At 51.5% G+C, this 21,609-nt stretch overlaps 1 protein-coding gene across 2 annotated transcripts in view; it reads left to right on the top strand.

Annotated features, from left to right (window-relative positions):
• The first annotated feature begins 201 nt into the window (after positions 1-201).
• Positions 202-21,609, top strand: part of P2RY4 (pyrimidinergic receptor P2Y4) — a 65,140-nt gene continuing 43,732 nt past the window's right edge. Inside the window, exon 1 of one of the 2 annotated variants that reach the window (XM_085608352.1) lies at positions 202-339. The gene's annotated coding sequence lies outside the window, so the exon portion shown is untranslated. Of the gene's footprint in view, positions 340-468; positions 522-21,609 lie in introns of those variants that run through there. The other variant, XM_085608351.1, reaches the window with a different exon arrangement.

Here is a 21,609-nt window from a genome sequence, read left to right as displayed (position 1 = left end):
CCCCCCCCCCCCACACACACACACACAAACACCTCCCTACGATTAGTCATTAAGTCCCTGGCTTGGTGGTGAATCCGGCGAGGTGCGTGCCATGAAACTCCCGCCCAGGCTCCCTCGGGTCACTCCCTCATTAACGCCCCCTTTCCATTACTCCCGCCCCCTCACCGCTTCCACACGCGGTGACATCACTGAGTGGGAGTTAGAGAAAGTTTGGAGCTGTCCAAGGCCGTCAGCAGAGTCAGGAGGGGAGCCGAGACAGCATCCAGCAGAGACCGCGAACGAGGCGGTGGAGACACCAGGGGCAGCAGCTGAGACAGGCGCAGGGGTGAGAGACTGGAGGTAAGAGGGGCAGAAGAGACCTCTAGGAGACCAGGGGTGGCAGAGACGACAGCATGTGAGAGGCGACAGCAGAGACTGCATGTGAGAGGTGGGAGCAGATACTGCATCCAGCAGAGACCGCCAGACGAGGCGGTGGAGACACCAGGGGCAGCTGAGACAGGCGCAGGGGTGAGAGACTGGAGGTAAGAGGGGCAGAAGAGACTTCTAGGAGACCTGGGGTGGCAGAAGAGACTGCATGAGAGAGGCGACAGCAGTGACTGCATGTGAAGGCGATAGCAGAGACTGCGTGTGAGGGGTGGGAGCAGACACTGCATGTGTGATGTGACAGGTGTCAGCTGAGACTGCGTGTGAGGAGTGGCAGCGTCAGAGACGGCATGTGAGGGGTAGTAGCAGAGACTGAATGTGAGGTGTGGGAGCAGAGAGTGCTTGTGTCTGTGAGGGGTGGCAGCAGAGATTGCCTGTGAGCAGACTGCATGTGAGAGGTGGGAGCAGAGACTACATGTGAGAGACGTCCGCAGAGACTGCGTGTGAGGGGTGAGAGCAGACACAGTGACACTCATGTGATGTGACAGGTTGCAGCAGAGACTTCGTGTGAGAGGTGGCAGCAGAGACGGCATGTGAGGGATAGCAACAGAGACTTAATGTGAGCGGTGGGAGCAGAGACTGCATGTGAGGGTTGGGAGAAATGACTGCATTGAGAGGTGAGAGCAGAGACTGCATGTGAGAGACGACAGCAGAGACTGCATGTGGAAGGTAGCGCAGAGACTGCATGTGAGAGGTGGGAGCCGAGACTGCGCGAGAGAAGTTGGAGCAGAAGGCAGCATGTGGAGGTGGGAGCAGAGAGTGCACGTGATGGGTAGCAGCAGAGACTGTAGGAGGCGAACTGCAGAGACGGCAGCGTGTGGAGGTGGGAGCAGCAGATACTGCATGTGAGGTAGCAGCAGAGTGCATGTGAGGGGTAGCAGCAGAGACTGCATATAAGGGGCAGGAGTAGAGACTGCATGTGAGGTATATGTGCTATCCCTCACATGCAGCAGAGTCTGCAGGAGGCAAAGGGTGGGAGCAGAGACTGCATGTGAGGGGTAGCAGGAGAGACTGCATGTGAGGGGTAGCAGCAGAGACTGCACGTGAGGGGTAGCAGCAGAGACTGCACGTGACGGGTAGCAGCAGAGACTGCACATGAGGGGTAGCAGCAGAGACTGCAGGAGGCGCAGGGCAGAGATGGCAGCATGTGGAGGTGGGAGCTGCAGAGACTGCATGTGAGGGGTAGCAGCAGAGTGCATGTGAGGGGTAGCAGCAGAGACAGCATGTGAGGGGCGGGAGTAGAGACTGCATGTGAGGTATGTGTGCTATCCCTCACATGCAGCAGAGTCTGCAGGAGGCAAAGGTTGGGAGTAGAGACTGCATGTGAGGGGTAGCAGGAGAGACTGCATGTGAGGGGTAGCAGCAGAGACTGCACGTGAGGGGTAGCAGCAGAGACTGCACGTGACGGGTAGCAGCAGAGACAGCAGGAGGCGAACTGCAGAGACGGCAGCATGTGGAGGTGGGAGCAGCAGAGACCGCATGTGAGGGGTAGCAGCAGATACTGCATGTGAGGGGTAGCAGCAGAGTGCATGTGAGGGGTAGCAGCAGAGACTGCATGTGAGGGGTAGCAGGAGAGACTGCATGTGAGGGGTAGCAGCAGAGACTGCATGTAGGGGTAGTAGCAGAGACTGCATGTGGGAGTAGCAGCAGAGACTGCAGGAGGCGAGGGGTGGGAGTAGAGACGGCAGCAGGTAGAGGCGACAACAGAGACTGCATGTGAGGGGTAGCAGGCGCAGCAGGGACTGCACGTAGGGTTTGTAGCTGAGACTGCATGTGAGGGGTAGCAGCAGAGACTGCATGTGAGGGGTAGCAGCAGAGACTGCATGTGAGGGGTAGGAGCAGAGACTGCACGTGAGGGGTAGCAGCAGAGACTGCAGGAGGCGCAGGGCAGAGACAGCAGCATGTGGAGATGGGAGCTGCAGAGACTGCATGTGAGGGGTAGCAGCAGAGTGCATGTGAGGGGTAGCAGCAGAGACTGCATGTGAGGGGCAGTAGTTGAGACTGCATGTGAGGTATGTGTGCTATCCCTCACATGCAGCAGAGTCTGCAGGAGGCGAAGGGTGGGAGTAGAGACTGCATGTGAGGGGTAGCAGGAGAGACTGCATGTGAGCGGTAGCAGCAGAGACTGCACGTGAGGGGTAGCAGCAGAGACTGCAGGAGGCAAACTGCAGAGACGGCAGCGTGTGGAGGTGGGAGCAGCAGAGACCGCATGTGAGGGGTAGCCGCAGATACTGCATGTGAGGGGTAGCAGCAGAGACTGCACGTAGGGGTAGTAGCAGAGACTGCATGTGGGAGTAGCAGCAGAGACTGCAGGAGGCGAGGGGTGGGAGTAGAGACGGCAGCACATAGAGGCGACAGCAGAGACTGCATGTGAGGGGTAGCAGGCACAGCAGGGACTGCACGTAGGGGTTGTAGCTGAGACTGCATGTGAGGGGTAGCAGCAGAGACTGCATGTGAGGGGCAGTAGTAGAGACTGCATGTGAGGTATGTGTGCTATCCCTCACATGCAGCAGAGTCTGCAGGAGGCAAAGGGTGGGAGTAGAGACTGCATGTGAGGGGTAGGAGGAGAGACTGACTGCATGTGAGGGGTAGCAGCAGAGACTGCACGTGAGGGGTAGCAGCAGAGACTGCACATGAGGGGTAGCAGCAGGGACTGCAGGAGGCGAACTGCAGAGATGGCAGCGTGTGGAGGTGGGAGCAGCATAGACCGCATGTGAGGGGTAGCAGCAGATACTGCATGTGAGGGATAGCAGCAGAGAGCATATGAGGGGTAGCAGCAGAGACTGCATGTGAGGGGTAGCAGCAGAGACTGCACGTAGGGGTAGTAGCAGAGACTACATGTGGGGGTAGCAGCAGAGACTGCAGGAGGCGAGGGGTGGGAGTAGAGACGGCAGCACGTAGAGGCGACAGCAGAGACTGCATGTGAGGGGTAGCAGGCGCAGCAGGGAGTGCACGTAGGGGTAGTAGCTGAGAGTGCATGTGAGGGGTAGCAGCAGAGACTGCACGTGAGGGGTAGCAGCAGAGACTGCAGGAGGCGCAGGGCAGAGACGGCAGAATGTGGAGGTGGGAGCAGCAGAGACTGCATGTGAGGGGTAGCAGCAGAGTGCATGTGGGGGGTAGCATCAGAGACTGCACGTGAGGGGTAGCAGCAGAGACTGCAGGAGGCGCAGGGCAGAGACGGCAGCATGTGGAGGTGGGAGCTGCAGAGACTGCATGTGAGGGGTAGCAGCAGAGTGCATGTGAGGGGTAGCAGCAGAGACTGCATGTGAGGGGTAGCAGCAGAGTCTGCAGGAGGCGAGGGGTGGGAGCAGAGACGCAGCACGCGGAGGTTGCAGTGCAGGAGGCGAGGGGCAGAGACAGCACGTGGAGGTGGCAGCAGAGATGGGGGGGGCGAGGGCGGGGCACGGAGAGTCGATGAACCGCCCCTAAATGACACTTAGGAGCAGTGAATGGAAGCCCAGTGAGTAATAATATATCATCGGCCCCGAGCCGGGCAGAGACCGCTGGGGGGAGGAGGGCCCTGCCGTCCACAGAGAGGCAGGGGCGGGTGGCACCGCGGAGCCGGTGAGACTGCTCAGTGTCACTGACCTGTGCGCCTGCTGCGGCGCTGTACTGCTCTTCACTGTGGTCAGAAGCATTTCTTCAAGACCGAGACATTTCCACCTCTTACTCAAGCTTTCCTGCGAGGATGTGGGAAGTGATATCTGTACCGGATGGGTGTGGGAGGGGGGGGGGGGGCATCAGTATAAGACTAGGGGCGGGGGGGGGGGGGATGACTGGAGGGGGTCAGAGCAAGACCAGGGCCCTGATTCACAAATGTAAACTGAGACCAAAAGTCTAAGTTTAGACCCCGAGTCTAACTTTACTCGTAGTAAAATAAGACTTTTGGTCTCAGTTTAGGTCGAAAGCCTAAACTTGGAACAAAAATCCATCTTTACAGAAGTAAAGTCAGACTCTAGGTCTAACCTTGGACTTCTGGTCTCAGTTTGCCTTTGTGAATGAGTCCCGAGGAGCGCCGCAGATCACACGATAAGTCCTCTCGCTTTTCAGATGTGCTTGATGGGGGAGGGTCAAAGGTCTCTGCAAGAGGGTTGAAGGGGCATATTTAGGCATTGGCCCAGGTGCCTCGTTCCTAAATCTGTCTTCTAGTTAGGTCAGATTCCCAGGAGCCAATAGCCTGCTGTCCTCGTGTTACAAACTCATGAAAGTATATTACACACTCGTACACTGCTTTACACAAACACACAGGTGTCTGTGCGAGTTACTACTCTCCTGTGGGTGGGGAGGGGGGGTCCCGGGTGGAAGTGCCCTCGACTCCTGGACACACTCACAAACCTTCTCATTTGCGGATACACAAGTTATTTTCCCGACCCTAGAAATGGTAGTATACCCTTTTTAGGGCGGAAAGGAAAGGGGCCGCCGCACACAATAGGTACCGGGAAGCAATGTCCACACAGGGAGGAGTTAGCCAGCGCCCTGGTCTGGGGTGGATCACCTAGCCTGGGGTAGATGCATTTCATTTAGGAATTCACAAGACTCGTCCCGAGTATGCTGGCAGTATCTTCTCAGGAGTAAACCTCGAAACCTTTTGGGAACTCTATTTTTGTAGGCCAATATGTTGTTTTCCCTTTACCCAGGGAGAGACTTTATATTGCTCCCAAAACCAGTGCTTAATTTGTAAAAATAAAAATAAAAAATGGGTGCCAGGGCTCTCGTCAGGAGGCCACTGCAGCTTGCCCCACACACCCCCTCCCATGCTGCCAATAATAGTAACAACACAACTACAGACCATCACTCTTCTACCGGTGTGTCAATTCAGTCTTTCCAGGCCTCCTAACCCGTGAGATAGACCTGGGCGGCCGGAAATAGTCGTTTTTAATGTATATAATATATAATAATAATTAACCGTTGTTGTGGACATGTCTAAATTAGCCAGACAGCGCCACCTTGAGGCAGACTGTCACAGGCGCTGGTGTTGGCAATTAAGTACTGGTGCTGAGCACCTGGAAACCACTGGCTCAAATTAAGCACTGCCCCAAACCCCTTCTTCTACAACCCCATCGATGTTGTGAGGAGTTCCTTTCCACTTACCATCCCAGGAAGGTATTAACTCCGACCCATGACTGTAAATCTCTCAGAGATATATTTATATGTAAAACCAGGATCCCAACGAACGACCACGCCGGGTCAAACAAGGGCACAGACTCCAGTTGAAGATGCAATGAATAGTTTATTGCTTTAACATGCCATGATGACGCGTTTCGACCACAAGCCTGTGGTACATATATATATATATATAAAGATGCTGGTCTTTTCGCCATGGTTGAATGTTGAGATGACAGGGGATGGTGCCGTATGATCAGCAGGGGTTCAAACCTATATCTGAGTTTCATCTGCATAGAGATGCTTCCAAATTCCCAGCTAAGGAGTCCTGCAAGGGGTTAAATACAGGTAATGAAAAGTGAAGGGGCTATTGGACCCTGGGGTCCCCCACAGAGGTCACAGGGGTCGATTTAGAGAGAGACTCCCCAGTTTTAACACATTGGTGCCTGCTTTCAAGACAGGATTTAAACCAATGGTTCTCAACCTTTTGACTTCTGGGGACCTCCATTTAATCATTACTGTAACCCAGAGGACCCCCGCCCACCCCAATCATGATTGGAATCTGGGGACCCCCAGTGGGAAGCGATTTCCACTGAGTCATGACTGCTAGCCCAGGGCCCAGCCAAAGCATTGTCGAGGATTTGAACCACAAAGCAATACACAAAAAAGTACAGAAAAGGCATTCAAACAAATACACAAATGACATATTTTGTGGACTTTTAAAATACACCTAAATAAAACAATCTAAATGTTAATGTTGTTATGAAGGTTGGAGCTTTTCTAAATTCAGCTGAGGCCACTCATCGTCCATACTATGTTCTGTTTGATGATCCGGCACTGCTGCCACAAATCAATCTAAGGACAATAACTTCATTTTTAGTCTTCAATTTCAAATTGCTTGGTTTCCCTTTTTAATATATGGCACACGTTTAAAAAAAATACTTTTAGATTTGATCCTTTTTTTAAAAGTGTTCTTATTTTAACAGTAACGATATAATAATCTTCTAACAGTTGTGTATTATCTAACCATGATCTATTTTATGTATAACATTGGATCATTGTACTGAATGCACTCGCACTTTAATGGTGGTAATGACCGAATAAAGTCATATATTGACAAATTCCTTCACAGTTACAGTATGTTTTAAAATGTTTGATTGTACATTGAGCTTCTGTATTTATATACACTTCATTAATCTGTTAATATTATTTAATTTCGAAGTAGTCGCAGACCCCTGAGGAGGCTTTGCGGACCCCAGGGGTTCCCCGACCACAGATTGGGAGTCTCTGATTTCAGCCCTTAGAGCCCGGTGTCATTAACTCGGGGCCTTTCTTTGATGGAGTACTGCATGCTCCACCATATCAAAGGCTGAAGAAATAGCTCCTAGAGGCCGAAGGCGAGTGGCACTGAGCCTTGTAGAGTGGCATCGTCTGTTGAATGCCCCATTGGTGCTTCTCTGCTGTGCCCTGCAAGGAAACTGGTTGGAAATCGCCAATAAGGGGGTTTGCTTTCAGGTCGTTGTTGAGCTGAGATGCTACAGCTCTCCGTGATTTACTCCTGCTAATCCTGAGATGGTAATCCCGTTCTCGAGGCAGCCTGGCTCTGCAGGGGCTACTTCCAAAAGAGGTGTAACGTGTCCTGGTGTGGGCGAGCCGGGCCCACAGCCATGCCCTAAAGATGACTTGATCATCTCCAGACAGTTTGGGATGAATGCTTGACTGATGGTGTTGGCCCACACAGGAGGTGAGGGGTCAGCTGCTTAGATGAACAGTTTTGTTTACTCAATAAAGGCTTTAGGAGACTCCCCAGTACCTGGCTCAAGGTGGGGCAGGAGGTGAGGGGTCCGCTGCTTAGATGAACAGTTGTGTTTACTCAATGATGCCTTTAGGAGACTCCTCTGTACCTGGCTCAAGGTGGGGCAGGAGGTGAGGGGTCCACTGCTTAGATGAACAGTTGTGTTTACTCAATGATGCCTTTAGGAGACTCCCCAGTACCTAGCTCAAGGTGAGGCAGGAGGTGAGGGGTCCGCTGCTTAGATGAACAGTTTTGTTTACTCAATGATGCCTTTAGGAGACTCCTCTGTACCTGGCTCAAGGTGGGGCAGGAGGTGAGGGGTCCGCTGCTTAGATGAAAAGTTGTGTTTACTCAATGATGCCTTTAGGAGACTCCCCAGTACCTGGCTTAAGGTGGGGCAGGAGGGAAGGGGTCCGCTGCTTAGATGAACAGTTGTGTTTACTCAATAATGCCTTTAGGAGACTCCTCTGTACCTGGCTCAAGGTGGGGCAGGAGGTGAGCGGTCCGCTGCTTAGATGAACAGTTGTGTTTACTCAATGATGCCTTTAGGAGACTCCTCTGTACCTGGCTCAAGGTGGGGCAGGAGGTGAGGGGTCCGCTGCTTAGATGAACAGTTGTGTTTACTCAATGATGCCTTTAGGAGACTCCCCAGTACCTGGCTCAAGGTGGGGCAGGAGGTGAGGGGTCCGCTGCTTAGATGAACAGTTATGTTTACTCAATGATGTCTTTAGGAGACTCCCCAGTACCTGGCTCAAGGTGGGGCAGGAGGGAAGGGTCCGCTGCTTAGGTGAACAGTTGTGTTTACTCAATAATGCCTTTAGGAGACTCCTCTGTACCTGGCTCAAGGTGGGGCAGGAGGTGAGGGGTCCGCTGCTTAGATTAACAGTTGTGTTTACTCAATAATGCCTTTAGGAGACTCCCCAGTACCTGGCTCAAGGTGGGGCAGGAGGTGAGGGGTCCGCTGCTTATTTGAACAGTTGTGTTTACTCAATGATGCCTTTAGGAGACTCCCCAGTACCTGGCTCAAGGTGGGGCAGGAGGTGAGGGGTCCGCTGCTTAGATGAACAGTTGTGTTTACTTAATGATGCCTTTAGGAGACTCCCCAGTACCTGGCTCAAGGTGGGGCAGGAGGTGAGGGGTCCGCTGCTTAGATGAACAGTTTTGTTTACTCAATGATGCCTTTAGGAGACTCCTCTGTACCTGGCTCAAGGTGGGGCAGGAGGTGAGGGGTCCGCTGCTTAGATGAAAAGTTGTGTTTACTCAATGATGCCTTTAGGAGACTCCCCAGTACCTGGCTCAAGGTGGGGCAGGAGGTGAGGGGTCCGCTGCTTAGATGAACAGTTGTGTTTACTTAATGATGCCTTTAGGAGACTCCTCTGTACCTGGCTCAAGGTGGGGCAGGAGGTGAGGGGTCCGCTGCTTAGATGAACAGTTGTGTTTACTCAATGATGCCTTTAGGAGACTCCTCTGTACCTGGCTCAAGGTGGGGCAGGAGGTGAGGGGTCCGCTGCTTAGATGAACAGTTGTGTTTACTCAATGATGCCTTTAGGAGACTCCTCTGTACCTGGCTCAAGGTGGGGCAGGAGGTGAGGGGTCCACTGCTTAGATGAACAGTTGTGTTTACTCAATGATGCCTTTAGGAGACTCCCCAGTACCTGGCTCAAGGTGGGGCAGGAGGTGAGGGGTCCGCTGCTTAGATGAACAGTTATGTTTACTCAATGATGCCTTTAGGAGACTCCCCAGTACCTGGCTCAAGGTGGGGCAGGAGGGAAGGGTCCGCTGCTTAGATGAACAGTTGTATTTACTCAATAATGCCTTTAGGAGACTCCTCTGTACCTGGCTCAAGGTGGGGCAGGAGGTGAGGGGTCCGCTGCTTAGATTAACAGTTGTGTTTACTCAATAATGCCTTTAGGAGACTCCCCAGTACCTGGCTCAAGGTGGGGCAGGAGGTGAGGGGTCCGCAGCTTAGATGAACAGTTGTGTTTACTCAATGATGCCTTTAGGAGACTCCTCTGTACCTGGCTCAAGGTGGGGCAGGAGGTGAGGGGTCCGCTGCTTAGATGAACAGTTGTGTTTACTCAATGATGCCTTTAGGAGACTCCCCAGTACCTGGCTCAAGGTGGGGCAGGAGGTGAGGGGTCCGCTGCTTAGATGAACAGTTATGTTTACTCAATGATGCCTTTAGGAGACTCCCCAGTACCTGGCTCAAGGTGGGGCAGGAGGGAAGGGTCCGCTGCTTAGATGAACAGTTGTGTTTACTCAATAATGCCTTTAGGAGACTCCTCTGTACCTGGCTCAAGGTGGGGCAGGAGGTGAGGGGTCCGTTGCTTAGATTAACAGTTGTGTTTACTCAATAATGCCTTTAGGAGACTCCCCAGTACCTGGCTCAAGGTGGGGCAGGAGGTGAGGGGTCCCCTGCTTAGATGAACAGTTGTGTTTACTCAATGATGCCTTTAGGAGACTCCCCAGTACCTTGCTCAAGGTGGGGCAGGAGGTGAGGGGTCCGCTGCTTAGATGAACAGTTGTGTTTACTCAATAATGCCTTTAGGAGACTCCTCTGTACCTGGCTCAAGGTGGGGCAGGAGGTGAGGGGTCCGCTGCTTAGATTAACAGTTGTGTTTACTCAATGATGCCTTTAGGAGACTCCTCTGTACCTGGCTCAAGGTGGGGCAGGAGGTGAGGGGTCCGCTGCTTAGATGAACAGTTGTGTTTACTCAATAATGCCTTTAGGAGACTCCTCTGTACCTGGCTCAAGGTGGGGCAGGAGGTGAGGGGTCCGCTGCTTAGATTAACAGTTGTGTTTACTCAATGATGCCTTTAGGAGACTCCTCTGTACCTGGCTCAAGGTGGGGCAGGAGGTGAGGGGTCCGCTGCTTAGATGAACAGTTGTGTTTACTCAATGATGCCTTTAGGAGACTCCTCTGTACCTGGCTCAAGGTGGGGCAGGAGGTGAGGGGTCCGCTGCTTAGATGAACAGTTGTGTTTACTCAATGATGCCTTTAGGAGACTCCTCTGTACCTGGCTCAAGGTGGGGCAGGAGGTGAGGGGTCCGCTGCTTAGATGAACAGTTGTGTTTACTCAATGATGCCTTTAGGAGACTCCTCTGTACCTGGCTCAAGGTGGGGCAGGAGGTGAGGGGTCCGCTGCTTAGATGAACAGTTGTGTTTACTCAATGATGCCTTTAGGAGACTCCTCTGTACCTGGCTCAAGGTGGGGCAGGAGGTGCTTCTTTTCTTGGTAATAATCATGTCCGGGGTATCTAAGGCGGGGGAGCAGAAGAAGGATAGCGTCCTCCAGACACATTTATCACCGAAGACCTTGGCCAGCTCATCTCATTCCTGTGGCCCCAATTCGACCTTGGATGTTTGAGCGCCATATTCTACCAGCTTTTGAGGAGTTGTTTTGGGCTACTGCTAGCCCACTTCAGTTGGGCGCTGAAATACTTCCCTTGGCCACCAGAGCGGTTTTCTTGTAGGCCTCTGGTTTGGACTTGAGAGTGTATCTCTTGGAGGCAGATGGGGTGGACTCCATTGTCTTTCAAGCCCTTGTAATGTCCTTGCGTTGTTAAGATTGTCAGTGTACCTGGTTATATATCTCTAACCCTCTTCGTTTTCATAATTTGGGGTGCCACCTTGTCGAGAGCGAAGGATGCCAACTCGTTGCAGTGGAGACGGAGTGAAGTTGTGAGCTCTAAGTGAGAACTACTCAGCTCGGGTTTGCAGCATTGAGTTCACGTCATCTGTCGGCTGCCAAGGTTTGATTTTTGCAGGTCTCAGATCCTGGTGAACTTTCTTAAGGGTTGAGAAGTGGACTTGAGGTGCATATGATCACAAACAAGAGATCTGATTGGTCAGCAGCCAGCGAGTCATCAAGCGTGAGAGAGTCAGGTTTAGCGACGCTTAAGTTAAGGGTGTGAGGTTATGTGAGTTGGTTTGAGGCATGTTGGCAAAGGCCGTGGTTCTCGGCGATGGAGTGTAGATTTTGAGTTCCTCTCTCCCTAAAAGAGCCCCCGGGAGATTAAAATCTCCTGGAAAGACTGTATCGTGTTTGTCAGGAGTTGACCTGTCATATGTTCGAGATATGTCTCCACATAACATACTTATGCACCTCGTGGGGTTACACTCTGTGTAGTCGCGAGTCTTCGTGAGTTTGGACATCTGCTTGTATGCATTCAGAATTGTTCGAGGAGGGGGGTCGATTCTGTCGACCTGTGAGCAGATTCAAGTATTGAAGCTGCCTCCACCCACCTGTCCTACTTTGTTGAGCCCTATGATTTCCTGGGAGTTTAATTTCGGGCACGGCTCTGTCCGCATGGGGTCTGGAGGACTCGGACCCCATGCCTCACTCATGACCACAAGTTTCCACTTTACTTTCCACATAGAATTAGCTATGTATTTATTAAACGCCCTATCTTATCTGCTGTTGTGGAGGGCACGACATATATTCCGTTTGGCATCCTTGTTCGTGCGCGCCCCTGTGAGGTTTCCCTGTGAGGTTTTGATGTGGAATAGATTACATTATTTACTTTGTTTCGCAGGTTTGATGCAAGCTTTGTTCGAGTGTGTCGTAGGTTTGCTGCAAGCTTTGCGAGTGTGTCGTAGCTTTGCTGCAAGCTTTGCGAGTGTGTCGTAGGTTTGCTGCAAGCTTTGCGAGTGTGTCGTAGCTTTGCTGCAAGGTTTGCGAGTGTGTCGTAGGTTTGCTGCAAGCTTTGTTTGAGTGTGTCGTAGGTTTGCTGCAAGCTTTGCGAGTGCGTCGTAGGTTTGCTGCAAGCTTTGCGAGTGCGTCGTAGGTTTGCTGCAAGCTTTGCGAGTGTGTCGCAGGTTTGCTGCAAGCTTTGCGAGTGTGTCGTAGGTTTGCTGCAAGGTTTGCGAGTGTGTCGTAGGTTTGCTGCAAGCTTTGTTCGAGTGTGTCGCAGGTTTGCTGCAAGCTTTGTTCGAGTGTGTCGTAGGTTTGCTGCAAGCTTTGCGAGTGTGTCGTAGCTTTGCTGCAAGGTTTGCGTGTGTGTCGTAGGTTTGCTGCAAGCTTTGCGAGTGTGTCGTAGGTTTGATGCAAGCTTTGCGAGTGTGTTGTAGGTTTGCTGCAAGCTTTGCGAGTGTGTCATAGCTTTGCTGCAAGGTTTGCGAGTGTGTCGTAGGTTTGCTGCAAGCTTTGCGAGTGTGTCGTAGGTTTGATGCAAGCTTTGCGAGTGTGTTGTAGCTTTGCTGTAAGGTTTGCGAGTGTGTCGTAGGTTTGATGCAAGCTTTGCGAGTGTGTCGTAGCTTTGCTGCAAGGTTTGCGAGTGTGTTGTAGGTTTGATGCAAGCTTTGCGAGTGTGTCGTAGGTTTGATGCAAGCTTTGCGAGTGTGTCGCAGGTTTGCTGTAAGGTTTGCGAGTGTGTCGTAGGTTTGATGCAAGCTTTGCGAGTGTGTCGTAGCTTTGCTGCAAGGTTTGCGAGTGTGTCGTAGGTTTGATGCAAGCTTTGCGAGTGTGTCGTAGGTTTGATGCAAGCTTTGCGAGTGTGTCGTAGCTTTGCTGCAAGGTTTGCGAGTGTTTCGTAGGTTTGATGCAAGCTTTGCGAGTGTGTCGTAGCTTTGCTGCAAGCTTTGCGAGTGTGTCATAGGTTTGCTGCAAGGTTTGCGAGTGTGTCGTAGGTTTGCTGCAAGCTTTGTTCGAGTGTGTCGCAGGTTTGCTGCAAGCTTTGCGAGTGTGCCGTAGGTTTGCTGCAAGCTTTGCGAGTGTGTCACAGGTTTGCTGCAAGCTTTGCGAGTGTGTCGTAGGTTTGCTGCAAGGTTTGCGAGTGTGTTGTAGGTTTGCTGCAAGCTTTGCGAGTGTGTCGTAGCTTTGCTGCAAGGTTTGCGTGTGTGTCGTAGGTTTGCTGCAAGCTTTGCGAGTGTGTCGTAGGTTTAATGCAAGCTTTGCGAGTGTGTTGTAGGTTTGCTGCAAGCTTTGCGAGTGTGTCATAGCTTTGCTGCAAGGTTTGCGAGCGTGTCGTAGGTTTGCTGCAAGCTTTGCGAGTGTGTCATAGCTTTGCTGCAAGCTTTGCGAGTGTGTCGCAGGTTTGATGCAAGCTTTGCGAGTGTGTCGTAGGTTTGCTGCAAGCTTTGCGAGTGTTTCGCAGGTTTGCTGCAAGCTTTGCGAGTGTTTTGCCAGTTTGCTGCAAGCTTTGCGAGTGTGTCGTAGCTTTGCTGCAAGCTTTGCGAGTGTGTCGCAGGTTTGCTGCAAGCTTTGCGAGTGTGTCGTAGGTTTGCTGCAAGGTTTGCGAGTGTGTCATAGGTTTGCTGCAAGCTTTGTGAGTGTGTCACAGGTTTGCTGCAAGCTTTGTTCGAGTGTGTCGTAGGTTTGCTGCAAGCTTTGTTCAAGTGTGTTGTAGGTTTGCTGCAAGCTTTGCGAGTGTGTCGTAGGTTTGCTGCAAGCTTTGTTCGAGTGTGTCGTAGGTTTGCTGCAAGCTTTGCGAGTGTGTCGTAGGTTTGCTGCAAGCTTTGTGAGTGTGTCGCAGGTTTGCTGCAAGCTTTGTTCGAGTGTGTCGCAGGTTTGCTGCAAGCTTTGTTCGAGTGTGTCGCAGGTTTGCTGCAAGCTTTGTTCGAGTGTGTCGTTGGTTTGCTGCAAGCTTTGCGAGTGTGTCGTAGGTTTGCTGCAAGCTTTGTTCGAGTGTGTCGTAGGTTTGCTGCAAGCTTTGCGAGTGTGTCGTAGGTTTGCTGCAAGCTTTGCGAGTGTGTCGTAGGTTTGCTGCAAGCTTTGCGAGTGTGTCGTCGTTCTGGCTCTTGCGATACCCAGATTGGGGTTCCTGACATAGTTCCCGTATCCTGTGATTTTCCCTAGATTTGTGTCTCCAGATTTGGTGGATTCCCCCTCCCACTGAGTATGAGGGGGTCTGAGGCTTACCTGGGCCTTCAGTCAGTGGTGAGGGAGAGGGAGGCCTGGTAGTGGAGGGCAGCTTCTTTCTACTGGTTGTTTTCCATGAAGTACCAGAAGAGGGGTCTGAGTGTGATGGGGCCTTTTGAGGTGTCCGGAGGAGGGGCCTCTGTGGAGCCCACCCTGAGCAGGCGGGTGCTGGGGCCTTAAATATCCCCCCACGTGCGCTGCTGTGTTGTTTACCTGAAAGTGGAGAACAGCGGAGGCTCAGGGCTTCGAGGCGCTGCAGCTCACACGGGGCAGCAAGAGCGGGTGCACCTGGGGTAGAGCTGGAGACCCAGGAAGGCCTGTGGCTGCTGAGTGAGGTGGTGACATGGGCAGAGACCCTTCCTGCAGCCTCTCTGCCAGGGCACCCCCCTCTGTTCTTATGCGCCGGGTCAGCGGGGAGCGTTTAACGCACTGAACACAAAGAGGAAAGACGGCCTCGGTTTAATATCATACGAGCTCTGCTGTCCCCGACTGACTCCAGACCATCAAACAAGAAAGGTTTAGACCTAACAGCAACGGTTGGGGTACAGTCCACTGCCCCCCAACCCGTCACTCTCCCCCCAACCCGGCCGGGCCTCCTCCACGGCCCTGGAATCTAACTAGCGCTAAGGCCTGCTCTAAGCGCTACATAAAAGATTTGGGGTGAAAGGAGTCGGTTGGGGAAGAGGGGGTCGTTATATTATCCTAAGTAAACAAAGGCTCTTCTTTACACATTCTCTTCTTTTGGGGGGGCGACACCTGCTGTGTAATCCCCCAAAGCCCCACCTCCCTACCCCCACAATACACACGCACCGGCCCTGGCACAAAAGTGAGTGGTTTCAGCCCCCGCCGGTGTGTACAGTAGCCCTGCTTGCATCTCCTCGCGGGGGGGGGGGGCTCTTGCTGCCCCCCCCCCCTCTTCTTCCAGAGTGAATCACTAGGGTCCGGAATGTGACAGCCCTTTTGTGCGTCACTGATGGCGGAGAAGTAATCTCCGACCACCCCCCTCCCCCTTACTGTACTTTAACACAAGGGCCTTTGTGCGCTCCGAAGGCCCGGTCCAGAGGTGGCCTCTGACCTCTAAATCCCGCCAGTCACAGAGGGCTGCTTCTGAATGCACGGCCTCGGTGGGATTCCGCACGGAGGCGTCTGAACAAAGCCCCCGGTGTTTGCAGCCTTCCAGATAAATCCAGCTTTTCACAAGAAATAAACGCGTGAAATACTTAAAGCAGGCCGCTCACAGCTCATCGTATGTAATACAGTCAATGGCCCTTCGCAGAGAGCAAACTACAAACCGAAATGGGGTTACACACTTAGAAAATAGGTAGGCTGATTCATAACGAAATGGCAACCACATGACAGTGGAAGGATGAAAGGCTGTAACAGCCCGGCCAGCATGAGTACCTGTATCGTACGAAGCGCCTAGGCGACGTAACTGTCATGCTACGATAAAGGCCAGCGGGAAGGAATCTAGGACCTTGTAGGTACGAGTCACCATACTCCTTTTCAACACCCACGGGCATTTTATTAATACTCGAAACTCCGAGGGGCCACGAAACACTCTTTCGAAAGTGCCTAGGCGCTTTACAAACGGCGCTGCAGAGCTACGCTCGCATAAAAGACACAGCACTCGTTTTATCGACCTCCGAAGGATGAAAGGCAGAGTAGACCTCAGTGGGATTTGGACCTGAAAGCACAGATGTTTACAGCCACAGTGGTGTCTCTAGAAGGGAATTCTAGGGGCTTGGGGACAGGGGCATGAAATGCAACGGGCCACAAATATAATTGGTGGAGCCCCCTATAATGGGCAATCGTGAAGGGTGTCTGTGCACATGTGTATGTACACACATCTGTACTCACGCACATACAAAGGTATAGTAATCCCACTCACAAAACACTGTCAATTGCAGGCTCATGCATTCCTCAATCACTGATTTACAGAGAGAGGAACTTGGACAACATGGGAAAGCGCAGATTGTTTTTCACCATCACTGATGCTAACACACCGAGTGCCAGCAGAAGGACACAGCCTTTCAAAGCAGCATTCGCACTCCTTAGCTTGTGTTCCATGCAGGTATCAGTGAAAGTTTATATGACTGTCGCCTACTCAGGCTGATGAGACGGCACTGGAAGCAACTGCAGCGCACACGGAGAGAGAGCCAAGACCAACAGACAGAGATGTCCAGACCCACCCTGAGATGCGACCACCAGCAAATGTGGAAGACCAAGCACACTGCCCTCCCAGGCCGCATCAACGCCAGCAACAACAAGAACATATTCACCATCCGCAAAGAGTTCACCGCGAGGTCCCGGCAGCCCACCTTCAACATAACCCCCTCTCAAGACGTCGGCAACAATCTGTCCCAACACTTCTGCAACAAGATCAGAACCATTTATGGCAACTTCGACCTGGGACGAACCCCTGTGACCTCCCATCTCGGATGAAGAACGGACCCTGACCACATGGCCCGCCACCACCATGGACGTAACTGCAGCTACCATGAAGCCCATCCACTCTGGGCCCTCGTAAGACCCTTGACCCCACCACACCTTCAGCAAGGGACTCACCCCGATCAGCGAGGCCCTCAATGCCGCCATCGACTCTGCCATCTTCCCAGAAATGTGGACACATGCTGAAGTCACTGCCCTGCTCAAGAAACCCTCGGCTGACCCAACCAAGCTCAACTACAGACCGGTCTCCCTCCTTCCATACCGTGCCAAGGATTTAGAGAAACTCATCAACAGAAGCCACTGACCACTTCCTGTATGCCACACAGTCCAGATTCAGACCCAAGCATAGCACGGAAGCCTGTAAACCCATCAGCGCAGCTGCCCACCGTTCATCCTTCAGCCCTGCCCTCTTCAACACACACGCGACTCCACTAGCCAATGTCATTCACTCCCAGAACGTAGAAATTCCCTCTAATGCAAACGGCACACAACTCATACTGTCCTTTTCGGACAAACCCCCCAAAACAAAGAACAAGTTCGCCACCTGCAAGACTGAGGTCACCACCCAGAGGAAGCCTGTCTGAAGCTCATCACCGACGAGAGAGAAGTGGTGATCTTTGGAAAAGACACGTCAGACTGGGACTCCACTTGGTGGCCAGCTGACCTCAGACCCACGTCAGGAACCTCTGAATAATCAATGGCAACAAGCTGGACATGCCCGCAGAAGTCAACGCTGCCGCAGCTTCCTGCTTCCACACCCTGAGGATGCCGAGGGAGATCTTCCAATGGCTCAAGAGCAGGAGCAGAATACCCGTCACCCATGCGTTTGTCACCATCGTGCCGACACCAGGAGCGCCCTTCAGGCTAGAAACCCCAAGACCCCAAACTATCCAGAGCGCGGCAGCTAGACTCATCCTCTGCATTCCACGCCGGACTCACATCACACCTCAGGGCGCTCCACTGGCTCCCAGCACACAAATGCACTCACAAACTCCTCACACACACACATTCAAGGCACTACACGACAAATCTTCAAGACAGTGTACACAACAAATCTTCAAGACAGTGTAATAGTAAAGACTAATGTAAGTAAGACAAAGGAAGATTTCACATGTAGGCAGATAAATGCGCAGCCAACGCGTTTCGCCATCATATGGCTTCTTCAGGGCTGCAAAAGTGTCAAAGGAATATAAATCAACATGTGAAAGATAGTGGTTCACAGATAACACCAGCGCAAGAAATCCCATACTCTTTTTGTTAAAATCCCTCAATAAAACATGAAACCCCTGGGAGATTCATCTGTGCGGACTGTACATCTTTACAGGACAAGTAAGGCCTTCTTTTGATGACAAACTAGAGACAAAACTTAAATAAAAAACAAAGAATCTAGACAATCATAATACTTTACATATGAACATATTTTAAAAACATTTTTGTTTAAATCAAAAGAAAACCATGAGACTTGATGATGGGAAACATTTTTTAAAAAACCTTTTGCATCCCGCTGGAATGCCAGTGTTAGTAGTGCACAGATGCCTGTTTTTGGAGGAGAACCGGCCAGCTTGGTGAGGCCAGCCTGAGCTGGGTGTGTTTAGGGAGAGTCTTTGTGGATCTCGGAGCAGAGCTGGGTGCCTTGCACAGTGAGGTAAGAGGATTGTGTAAGACCCTCTGCTCACTATTGCACACTCCAGCGTGTGCAGTGCTAGTGAAATGATTAGTGCTTTGTGCACCAAGTGAATGGTCGGACCTTGGGTGTGTTTAGGGAGAGTCTTTGTGGTTCTCGGAGCAGAGCTGGGGGCCTTGCACAGTGAGGTAAGACCCTCTGATCACTATTGCACACTCCAGCATGTGCAGTGCTAGTGAAATGATTAGTGCTTTGTGCACCAAGTGAATGGTCGGACCTTGGGTGTGTTTAGGGAGAGTCTTTGTGGTTCTCGGAGCAGAGCTGGGGGCCTTGCACAGTGAGGTAAGACCCTCTGATCACTATTGCACACTCCAGCATGTGCAGTGCTAGTGAAATGATTAGTGCTTTGTGCACCAAGTGAATGGTCGGACCTTGGGTGTGTTTAGATTTCGGAAGCTGCTACAGGGGCGAGAGAGGAGGTTCCAGGTGCATGTGAACAAAAAGCCAAGATTTCTGGCACAGGCTGGTGAGTTGGGTGGGAGGGCGTCGAGGCAGGCAGGGCTCAGTTTATAAAAGTTCAGTCTGGTGCACTGTGGAGGCAGTCAGTCACGAACAGCCATAAGACATGTGCACATGTGTTCCTGGAGGGGAGCAGAGTGAGTTGAAAATGAGAAATGTATTTGGGTATAATCTGCGTAAAGATGGGAAGAGACGGTAAAGCTTCTGTTGTGTGTAGGGCTCAGAGACCTGATAGGCCGGGATTGAGCAGGCTGTAAGCTGAAAGGTATTGTGTGAGGCGATTTAAGACTTGCTTTTTCCAGACTTTTGGCAAAAAATGAAACAAGCATTGGCAAAGTCAATGGGCGTGGCTTTAATATGCCAGAGCATGTGAACACAGGCATTCACAGATGCTATAGTTAGCAGTCGACAACCTGAGCAAAAACACTGAAGTAAAGCACATTTAAATCCCAAATCTCAGTCCTTAGTGATTTCTTCTTGCTTTTATTCCGAGGTCTTTAAGCATACATCCGTATTTCAATCTTCATAACAACTGTCCGAGCCACAAAACATGGCAACATGTGTTTCGGCTATAAGGCTGTAAGCCATAGACTTCATCAGGGCACTCGAAAAACTCGTATTTGCTAGAGTCATAAAGTCAAAATGAGGTCGCAATAAACCATATGTCCTTATTCCTGAAGTTCGGCGGAGGAATGTATTCCACGTGTATCCCGTGGCTAACTTCAGGAATAAGGACATATGGATTATTGCGACCTCATTTTGACTTTATGACTCTAGCAAATACGAGTTTTTCGAGTGCCCTGATGAAGTCTATACAGCACCCTTTACCTAACCTCTGAAGTCTCCTTATTACCACCCATCCCTGAAATGTGAAAATTCCTTACAACCCCTTTACAGGACCCCCCTAAAAACTCCCTACTACCCCTACACACTACCCATCCCAGAACCCTAAATCTCCTTGCGATTCCTTGACACTCCCAATTCCCAAACCCTAAAACACCCATACTACCCCAAACACCACCCATCCCTGAACCATAAAACAACGCTTACTACCCCAAACACCACCCATCCCTGAACCATAAAACACCCATACTACCCCAAACACCACCCATCCCTGAACCATAAAACAACGCTTACTACCCCAAACACCACCCATCCCTGAACCATAAAACACCCATACTACCCCAAACACCACCCATCCCTGAACCATAAAATAACGCTTACTACCCCAAACACCACCCATCCCTGAACCATAAATCAACGCTTACTACCTGTTTATCTCTGCCAATCCCAACTCTAAAATGTGTACCAAATGCACTGCGTTCTAACTGATCTCATCCTACTTACCTCATAGTGGCGTTGGAAATGTGTTTCACTGGTCCCTCGTTGCAGCGGTGTCCTGTAGTGGTATACTCCCACCAGGGAAGGGTGTGCAGTGTACTGTAGGATAGCTACAAGATGTGAGGGTGGTTGACTCGAGTAGTTAAGGTGAGGAGACCTTTGGAGGAGAGTTTGAGGGATTTGTTAGTGTGTGAGTTAAAAGGATCGCTATGGAAGTTGTAGGATTTATTATGGTGTCAGCTCTGTAGGTCAAGTAGGACTGACGTGCAGTTGTTGGGCAGGTTGTGGTTGGGTGTTAGTTGGGCCAGGTTGTCCTTCTTTGTCATATTTACCTGCCTTTTTATGAAAGGTTGTGTTTGGGGGGATTGAAAAGGCTGAAAATCTGATTTATTAATAAATAAACAAGACAACAAGTCCTAGAATTGCCTCGCTGTCAAGACCTGGAACACCCTGCCTCTCCACCTCAAGCAATCCCCGTCGCCAACCCCCATCGCCTCCCGCCCCTTCAGCGCCTTGAGACCCTCACGGGCGAGTAGCTGCGCTCTATAAACCTCTGATTGATTGATTGATTGATTGAGAATTCAAAGAAGAACCCGGACTGGATCAGCACATGCATGAACCTGGGAAGCTTGGCATGGCTGTATGTTTCAGAGGGTGCAAACTTAATGGGGTCAGTGCTTTGGAAGCTGATGTTTTGCAAAGGGAATGTTGGCACAATCTTTGTTCGCTTCAGTTTCCTGGGGCAAACTGGCGTTGCTCCAGACAGTATTTTTCAAGCTGCAAACCGAGTGGAAATGAATTCGCTCCATTTTCACTGGTGCAAATCGTTCCTGTTTCATAGCCCTCTTCCCCTGCGCTGCAGTGGTTCACAAGTAGCTGCATCGCCCGGCCTCTTCCTCCCCGAGCACTGCGGCCCGTCTCTTCAGGGCGGAGCAAGCATCCTCCGGGATGGTCTGTTTGCTCATGGAGGGCCCTAGACCTGCAGGGGAGGAGCCGGGAAGGTTCTGCCACTATCAGACAGATAAGGTGACCTGTCTTTGGCTCAACGGGGGCAGCCGAGCTCTTGTGTAACAAGGATTCCTGGAGTGCCAGCAGATTAGGAAGGAGACTTGGACCAGGGCCGCATTATCTCCTGCAGACCTGGGTTCTAATTCATTCATACCAAACCGTGTGACCCTGGGCAAATGCATTATATCTCTCTGTGCCTTTGGTAATAAGGAATGGCTGGAATAGACTGCCCCATTACCCCTATTTCTGTGTGTTTTCAGTGTTAATGGCATGGGCTGTGGCAGACCACTAAAGCTATCTGTAGCAGGACCTAAAAACACGTCATTCGGTCCAGAGCAGATCTTCTTGGTAATGACCTCAGGATGGGACTCCGGTGGTAAAACTAACTGAACAGCTGCTCCGGAATAGGCCAGGGGGTACAATTCTATGTGAAAAGGATGTATCTGCGAATAGCTAGTGCCTAGAAAGGGCTTGGTGTCCGTGCCGC

This window comes from Triturus cristatus, chromosome 5_2 (assembly GCF_964204655.1).
Source record: "Triturus cristatus chromosome 5_2, aTriCri1.1, whole genome shotgun sequence".
Classification (NCBI taxonomy): domain Eukaryota; kingdom Metazoa; phylum Chordata; class Amphibia; order Caudata; family Salamandridae; genus Triturus; species Triturus cristatus.
This window is presented reverse-complemented; position numbering and strand designations above follow the sequence as displayed.